The sequence below is a fragment of the Mauremys mutica genome, unplaced genomic scaffold, assembly GCF_020497125.1.
Source record: "Mauremys mutica isolate MM-2020 ecotype Southern unplaced genomic scaffold, ASM2049712v1 Super-Scaffold_100251, whole genome shotgun sequence".
NCBI classification, from domain to species: Eukaryota; Metazoa; Chordata; order Testudines; family Geoemydidae; genus Mauremys; species Mauremys mutica.
Genome location: NW_025423295.1, coordinates 752,638 through 761,529, shown reverse-complemented (window position 1 = coordinate 761,529; position 8,892 = coordinate 752,638). Strand labels below are relative to the sequence as shown.

General features: G+C 49.0%; 1 non-coding gene across 1 annotated transcript; it reads right to left on the bottom strand.

The window, feature by feature from the left end:
* Positions 1-7,067: 7,067 nt before the first annotated feature.
* Positions 7,068-7,139, bottom strand: TRNAA-UGC. The gene has a single exon. It is a non-coding gene; the product is annotated as a tRNA-Ala (tRNA).
* Between the last annotated feature and the right edge of the window lie 1,753 nt (positions 7,140-8,892).

The following is an 8,892-nucleotide window of genomic DNA, read 5'->3' as shown; positions in this document are numbered from 1 at the left end:
AATACAGCAGGAAGATATATAGATATAGATATACACAGAGAACATGAAAAAATGGCTGTTGCCATACACACTATAATGAGAGTGAGCAGTTAAGGTGACAAGTATCAGACGGGTAGCCATGTTAGTCTGGATCTGTAAAAGCAGCAAAGAATCCTGTGGCACCTTATAGACTAACACCTATTAGTCTATAAGGTGCCACAGGATTCTTTGCTGCTTTTACAGTTAAGGTGAGCTATTATCAGCAGGAGAAAAAACCTTTTGTAGTGATAATCGGGACGGCCAATTTCCAACAGTTGACAGGAAAGTGTGAGTAACAGTAGGGGGACAAATAAACATGGGGAAATAGTTTGACTTTGTGTAATGACCCATCCACTCCCAGTCTTTATTCAAGCCTAATTTAATGGTGTCCACTTTGCAAATTAATTCCAATTCAGCAGTTTCTCGTGGGAGTCTGTTGTTGAAGGTTTTTTGTTGTAATATTGCGACTTGTAGGTCTGTAATCGAGTGACCAGGGAGATTGAAGTGTTCTCTGACTGGTTTTTAATGTTATAATTCTTGACATGTGATTTGTGTCCATTTATTATTTCATGTGGAGACTGTCCAGTATGGCAGAGGGACATTGCTGGCACATAATAGCATATATCACATTGGTAGATGTGCAGGTGAACGAGCCTCTGATAGTGTGGCTGACGTGATTAGGTCTATGATGGTGTCCCCTGAATAGATATGTGGACAGAGTTGGCAACGGGCTTTGTTGCAAGGATAGGTTCCTGGGTTAATGTTTTTGTTGTGTGGTTGCTGGTAAGTATTTGCTTCAGGTTGGGGGGCTGTCTGTAAGCAAGGACAGGCCTGTTCTCCCAAGATCTGTGAGAGTGATGGATCGTCCTTCAGGATAGGTTGTAGATCCTTGATGATGCACTGGAGAGGTTTCAATTGGGGACTGAAGGTGATGGCTAGTGGGTTATGTTCCTTTCTTTGTTGGTCCTGTCCTGTAGTAAGTGACTTCTGGGTACTCTTCTGGCTCTGTCAATCTGTTTCTTCACTTCAGTACGTGGGTACTGTACTTGTAAGAACGCTCGATAGAGATCTTGTAGGTGTTTGTCTCTGTCTGAGGGGTTGGAGCATATGTGGTTGTATCTTAGAGCTTGGCTGTAGACAATGGATTGTGTGATGTGGTCTGGATGAAAGCTGGAGGCATGTAGGTAAGTATAGTGGTCAGTATGTTTCTGGTATAGGGTGGTGTTTATGTGACCATCGCTTATTAGCACAGTAGTGTCCAGGAAGTGGATCTCTGGTGTGGACTGGTCCAGGCTGAGGTTGATGGTAGGATGGAAATTGTTGAAATCATGGTGGAATTCCTCAAGGGTTTTCTTTTCCATGGGTCCAGATGATGAAGATGTCATCAGTGTAGCGCAAGTAGAGCAGGGTCATTAGAGGATGAGAGCTGAGGAAGCGTTGTTCTAAGTCAGCCATAAAAATGTTGGCATACTGTGGGGCCATGCGGGTACCCATAGCAGTGCCGCTGACTTGAAGGTATACATTGTCCCCAAATGTGAAATAGTTATGGGTGAGGACAAAGTCACAAAGTTCAGCCACCAGGTTTGCCATGATATTATCGGGGATACTGTTCCTGATGGCTTGTAGTCCATCTTTGTGTGGAACGTTGGTGTAGAGGCCTTCCACATCCATAGTGGCCAGGATGGTGTTTTCTGGAAGATCACCAATGGATTGTAGTTTCCTCAGGAAGTCAGTGGTGTCTCGAAGATAGCTGGGAGTGCTGGTAGCATAGTGCCTGAGGAGGGAGTCTACACAGCCAGACAATCCTGCTGTCAGGGTGCCATTGCCTGAAATGATGGGGCATCCAGGATTTCCAGGTTTATGGATCTTGGGTAGCAGATAGAATACCCCTGCTGCTTTTTTGGCCTGTCTGGGAGGTTTTTGTCAGCCCTGGCACACAAAAAGGGTATCATTGCGAGCGCCCACGAAGGTGAGATGAATTTTTGCCTGCCTTGCTCAGCTTGACTTGCTTCCTCACCCCATTCCTGCCTTAGATCCTGGGTCGCCTGGTGGCTGAAGATGGTCCATTGTCTCAAGCGGTGCCAGAGCCTGACACAGTGCCCCGGGCAGCCTTTGCTCTGCACATGCCGGCCGTGCACATTTGCAAATACTTTAAAGCTCTTGTCAGTAAGTTCTGGGAACAGTTGCTCACCTTCAGAGGAAGCTCCCTAAAATTGGCCTGTCTCACCCAGTGGTACATTGACCTCTGTTCAGACTGAGCCGAAGTGGGGGGGGGGGGGCTTGCTGCTGTGGCTGCCACTGCTGTGAGGGTGGCCACTGTTGCGGATGAAGCCATCCTGGAAGTACCTTCCACTTAGCCACCCACTGAAAATCCTGTAGGATGTAAGGTGGGAATAGAAGAACACGGGGGGGGGGAGGCCTTCCTAATCTCCTCCCCCTTCCGCCACTCTCGGCCATCCCATATCCAGTGCTGCACCCAGTGGGGTAAAAAAAAATACGGCCATATCGGAAGAGTCAGTTGGGTTCTTTATGGTTGTCCCGTCATTCCCCTCGGGCCTGACCTGCCCTCCAGCTCAGCCACCCACTGAAAATTGAAAAACAAAAAAGTAGAGCTGTACAAGGCTTCAAAGCCCACCAGGCCCAACCACCATTTCTAATACAGCAGAAAAGCCGCACTTCTCCTGACTAGGTAGGGACATCCTATGGCCCCACAAAAAGTGGAAGGCCATCGTGTTCAGTCTCAGCAGCATTCGTGGAGCAGGGGGAAACACATGGCTGAGGTTAATGGCAAGGTCCCCTTCCGCCACCGGCTGAGCCATTCCTCACAGGCCAGCAACCATTTCTCCCAGTTCGCGTTCCCCACCTCGTCCCCAACCGAACGCTAGAAGGCCCAGCCATCAACCTGCAAACTCTTGTAGCCCTCCTCTTCCGCCCTGACTGATAGGGGGGTGTATTGAGCCTCCCTCCCTTAGGCCCTTCAGCATCCCTGGGGAAAGACAACACCGCCCAAGTGACTTTGGGCCAGTAGGTCAACCAATAGGGCTGCCTCCTAGGCCAGGCTGCAGCCCAGCTTCAGGACTCAAAGGAAATGGAGCTCGCCTACAGGACTCCAGGCACGGCCAGGCTTCTGGATGAAACGTCCCCTCTTGTGCTCAAGTCACAACAGCTAGCGGGCAAAAGACAGGCGTTCATGGCCTTTGAGAAAGCAAGACAGAGCCTTGGAAGACCCAGCAGGGTTTGTGGCACAGGAATTGTCCTCAGATCCCACCGAGACTTCAGCTCAGATTGCAGGATTCAAAGTCCCGAGTGCTGGCCCTTACACCATGGGGCCAATAGGGAACCCCCAGACCTCTGCTGAGCTCTGGTGTGGATGACCCTGTGGGGGCAGCCCTGCATTTGCTCACCAAGTTGGCCTGCAGCAGTTAGGCCTCTGGGAGCTGAATCATTCTTAATCGAGACTGAGAGGCCAGTGGGCATGTGAGGAAGTTGCCCCTTCAGTCCCAGGCCCTTCCTAGTGAAAAGCCAAGTCCTGGGGAAAAAAGGTCAAATAACATGCTGCAGAAACACCTTCTTTCATGTTGAGGGGAAAAGTTCCCACTTCACCTGACCAGGGACTTGAACCCTGGACCCTCAGATTAAAAGTCTGATGCTCTGAGCTAGCCAGGCTTACATGTAAGCAAAGCAAATTTCATCCAGAAGAGAACCTAGTCATGAAAATGAGGGCAGGAAACAATACAGAAAACCTGCTACTCTCCCTCTCTTAGCAGGCCTAGCCCCAGCCTGCTCCTCCATCCCGCCCCCTGAGGCCTTATTCTTTTTTTAGTTAAATATCAAATCCAGGAGAAAACACAGTTATACAAAGCAAAATGAAATCACAAACAGAAATGTCATTGGAAATACAAAAATAAAAAAGGGAAATGCAATTCCCATCGCTTTATCGTGTCGGAGCCATTCCTGTATTGAGAGCACCCGTGAAGGTCCCTGTGTGCTTACGAGAAACCTGGAGGAACTCATACCACAGCCTGAACATGCAACTCAACTGCTCCCAGGTGCCGTAGTAAAACCCTTTCCCTGCTGTGACGTTGCACTCCATAGGATTTTATGAAAATATGCTAATGAGTGTGAATTTAATGTAACTGGAATATGCTCCATGCAAAAGGTCTCTTGTAAGGTATCATTACAAAGCTTATAATCTACGGTGTGTGTTCATCCTATTTGTATGAACCGATCATTCCTGTATCTGAAACTAGAAATATGAACTATAACTCTGAGGTCCTGTTGTAATGATGCAAAGTGTGGGCCATTAACTGTGGTTTGGACTCTTGATGGCTCCCATTAACCAGGACAATTGACTGGAGATGGCTCTGTCCTGCACCATCTGTGAGTTAGGCCAGGAAGAATGAAGGCTTGGGGGGGGTCTCACAGGACATGTGGCCATGTCACCCGGTACAGGAATCCATCTTAAACCTGGGGCTCTTCCCCAGGAGAGAGACAAAAGATTCCTGCCTTGTACCAAAGCTGTATTAGGGGGTGGAACTGAACAAACATGGCTGCAGTCATGAGACATCCCCTAGCTACCACCTGAGCTGGTACAAGGACTATACCAGGTGAAAAGATTGGGCCCAGACAAGAAATAAGTCTAATCTGCAAAAGAAGTTTATTGGAAGATCTCTGAGGGTGAGATTTGATCTGTATTGAGTTTCATACTGTATTAAGCTTGGACTTGCATGTTTTTGTTTTATTTTGCTCTGTGAAGAATACAAGCTTCATAGAGAAGGAAAAGATAATGCCTTAGAAAAGTCTCTGTGTGCATGTGTGTGTTAGATGGGTGGGAGGGTGTCTAGAAACCACTCTCCTCTAGTTTCTTTTCTCTGATTTCCTGTAGAAAATCTGAAGCAGGGAGCAAAACCCATTGCCTTCGCAGAGGCTTGAACTCAGGACTTTCAGATTATGAGCCTGACACACTGCCAACTGCACTAAGAAGGCTTAGAAAAGTTTTTGGCTCAATGTATATAGGACCCTTCTACAGCAGTGACTGGGGCAGGGAAGGAGCCAGAGATGTGCTGGAAGAAACAGGGAGCTCTGGTGACCAGATACTTTTCACAGCAGCTTAGAAATCAATTCATGCTGCCAGTGAACAATCTACTGGAACTAATGGCAGCACTGGGGGGGATATTTCCAAGCTATGCACCTACTTCCACATTTTAAGAACTTACTCTCCTTTTCCTAGTAGGGCACTTTCCATGTGAATTAAGCAAAGCAAGTTGGGGAAACTACACAAGTAATAGAAACCAGTGCTCCAGATAAGGGTTGAATTCATAACCCCAGCAGTATCTCCCTCTGTACTAACCAGTTGCACCACTCTATGATGATTCACTGCAGGTGCTTCTTAGACAAAGCTGGGAAGCAGGCAGTTATCAGTCTCTGTGAGTCACACCTTTGCCTGGCGATTGTAAGGCTGATGCATCAAATGACACACTTGTGTTTTTAAAGGTGGCTTCCCCAAGCAATCCCAAGTTGTTCTTCCCACAGCTGGCTGATGGGGGCAGCAGAGGATCTCCCCAGTCTGGGGGAATCTCTCTGGGCCCCACTGTTAATTCTCCATCCTTTCTCCCCCTAATCACAGACACCCCTCCCCTGCCCATTATCAGTGTTTTAGAGTGACCCCTCCCTCCCTTTATGGGATACAGACTCTCTGTGACAGAGACTGACTGGGGCTCCTCTCTGCACGGCCCCAATGGGGAAGGAGAGACTCGAGGGCAGAGGAAGATGGGCAGAAAGAGTCAAATGGGGCTAAACCAGAACAGAGGAGATTTTCTTCCTGTTAAAATGTCCTGGAGTCTCATGGCTGAGACTTTTAATAAGACCAAAGAACTCCTGAAACCCAGGGTCACGATCACTGGAATGATTTTGTCCTGATATTTTACTGGCCACAGACACAAAGCGAGTCAAATTACAGTTTCCGTTCGGAGTCAGTGCACACACAAGAATTCGGAGGCTTTTAATTCCTTCGGTTCTGCTGCCATTTCATTTCTGTCCTGTTCCAAGATTTATTGTTGTGCAAAGCAACGTTAGGCCCTTGGGAGTGTCCCCCCGGTCCCGCCTGCCGCCCCTGGGCAATTTAAAAGGGTCCAGGGACCCCCGCCACCACCAGCAGCAGCACAAGGGGACTAAGGCAGCATCATGCCCACCCTTGCTCCATGTGGCACGTCACTCCTCTGGGCTGCCATTCCCCTTCCCCTTCTGTGGTCTCATCTGTCATTGTCTCCAGCCCTTTTTCTATCCATCATCAGCACCATCCCAAGCAAGCTGCACTCACCTCAAAAAGACAGAGAGTCCTGTGGAACCTTACAGAGAAACAGACGTATTGGAGCATGAGCTTTCGTGGGTGAATCCCCATTTCGTCAGATGCATGTAGTGGAAATTTCCAGGGGCAGGTATAAATATTCAGGCAAGAAACAGTCTAGAGATAAGGAGGTTAGTTCAATCAGGGAGGATGAGGTCCTCTTCTAGCAGCTGAGGTGTGAACACCAAGGGAGGAGACACTGCTTTTGTAGTCGGCTAGCCAGGCACAGAATTCCCACTCCATTCATCTGACGAAGTGGGGATTCACCCACTAAAGCTTATGCTCCTGTACGTCTGTTAGTCTATAAGGTGCCACAGGACTCTGTCGCTTTTTACAGATCCAGACTAACACAGCTACCCCTGTGATACTCAAAAAGACAGTGTCCCCTGGTGGGTGTAAATCACTGACCTCTCTCCTCTCTGAGCACTGACTGCCCCTCTGTTTCCTTGCCTTTCAGTCTGTGCAGATGGGACCTTTCCCTCCAGTGCTGGAGGATTCGCCCTTCTCATCTACCCTTGTCCCAAGCAGCACAGCGGGTGGGAATCTTACATGTACCAAGATGACTTAGGAGCAGAAACTCCTCCAGACCTTCCATGCAATTGGCACTTGCCCCTCACTGAGCAGGATTAAAACTCCTGCAGGGAGACTGCTGGGCCACATCCCCTCTGGGCATGAGAAAAGCAGCAGGGTGAAAAAATGAACCTAGAAATGCTGGGGATTGAACCCAGGACCTCATATATGCAAAGCATATGCTCTACCACTGAGCTACATCCCCAGGTGAGATATAGGTTATACTCAGAGCTGTCCTATTACCAGAGCATCCAGTGGCCTAAGAGCAGCATGGGGGACACATTCCCTGCTCTGAGGGCCAAACCTGCTGTCCTGGAGGCTGCTGGTTCTTAAGGTCACTTTGCAGCAGGGCCAGATTCAATGTGTGGGGCAGAGAGAGTGGGTGCCCTGGGCTCAGGGTGCAGAGATGCACTCAGCCCTCTCCCCTGCATTGGGTGGGGGGTGCTGCCACCTCCTGCTGGAAGGTAATGGGAGGAGAGGGGCGCTGTGAGTCACTCAACACCTGACCCTGGTGGCAGCAGTGGTGTGGGAAGCTCCAGGTGTTTCTAGGATTTGCTATTGCCACCTGCCTGTGAAGTCCAGCTTTCCCCAGCACATTCACTGTGGTGCAATTGGGTCACTGTTTCCATGGCTGAACAGCAAAGAATCACTCCCAGTTTCCCTTCTGTCTGCAGCAGGATTAGCCTGTGTCAGTGGTTAATGAGGTGGATCTAGTTGTAGATTGTTATTCATTCCCCACCTTGACAATTCAATTCACACAGTCCCTTTCCTACTCAAATCCCCAGCACCTCGGTGATCCTGGTAGCGGGGGTTAGGTCCTGAGATTTTCAGGGTCCTTTTTCCCCTCCACCTGGAGTGAACTCAGCTTTTCCCCCATCCCAGACAATCCATGAAATAACAACAGGGACATAAAGAAAGAGGGGAGGGAACATCTCACGGCCAGGGCTGGATGTCCCCAGGGCCCCCTGCTTCTCCATTGTTTCCATGGAATTTGGCTCCCTACTTTGCACAAGGGACAGAGAAAGATCTTGCTGTTCCTGTGTCTGTGCAAAGAAAATTGTGTTTCTGTATGAAAGAGAGGTGGGAAATGGCCCCATGGTGGGACAATATCCTCAGGATTAAGACCTAAGGACTCAGGCTGAGAACTGATAGAACTGCACTCATCTGGGATTTAACAAATTGTCTTCCATGGAGCAGGGCCAGATCCAGCATTTTTGCCACCCCAAGTGGGAAAAAAAAATAAGAAATCTGCAATCAACTGCAGCTCTACCTCTGCCGCTTTTGGCCTCAAGTCCTTCCCTCTGAGAGAGACGAATTGCTGCTGAAGCCTCCCCTTTCCATGGGCCGCCCCAGGTACCTGAAGCCAGCCCTGCCATGGAGACACTGGGAAGATGGGGGAATCAGGAAAATACCATGGGTTTGTTTATTTTGTAAGTGAAGAATAACTGAAGTGGTTTATGATTTAAAGTCACTTTTCCCTGATCGGGAATTGAACCCAGGCCATGGCAGTGAAAGTGCCAAATCCTAAGCACTAGCCCACCAGGAAGGTGATGATGTTTTTCTTCTCTCTTATGCTACACTTTCTTAGGCTACTTTCTATCCACTTTCTGAAACCACTCCATTGTCCATTCCCTGAGGGGCTAAGAGCAGATAGTGCAGGAACCGCTGTACCGAGGGTCACAACCTGAGCCCAACCCAAGCCACTGAAACAAACTCAAATGATGCTTCCTCCAGCAGGATCAAAGCCACACAAAGAAAACCCATGAGGAACAATCCTCCTCTGCCTTCATTTACCCCATTGCAACCCTCTCAGCAGCCAACTCCTGTGGGAAGGACACTGAGCTGATAGCAGCTCTGGCATAGAGACCAAGGCAGGGGTGTTGCACCCCCTGGGTGTGAGCTGATCCTATTCTGACTCTGGAGGAGGAGGGAAAGGCCATGGCCACATGATGGGGCCA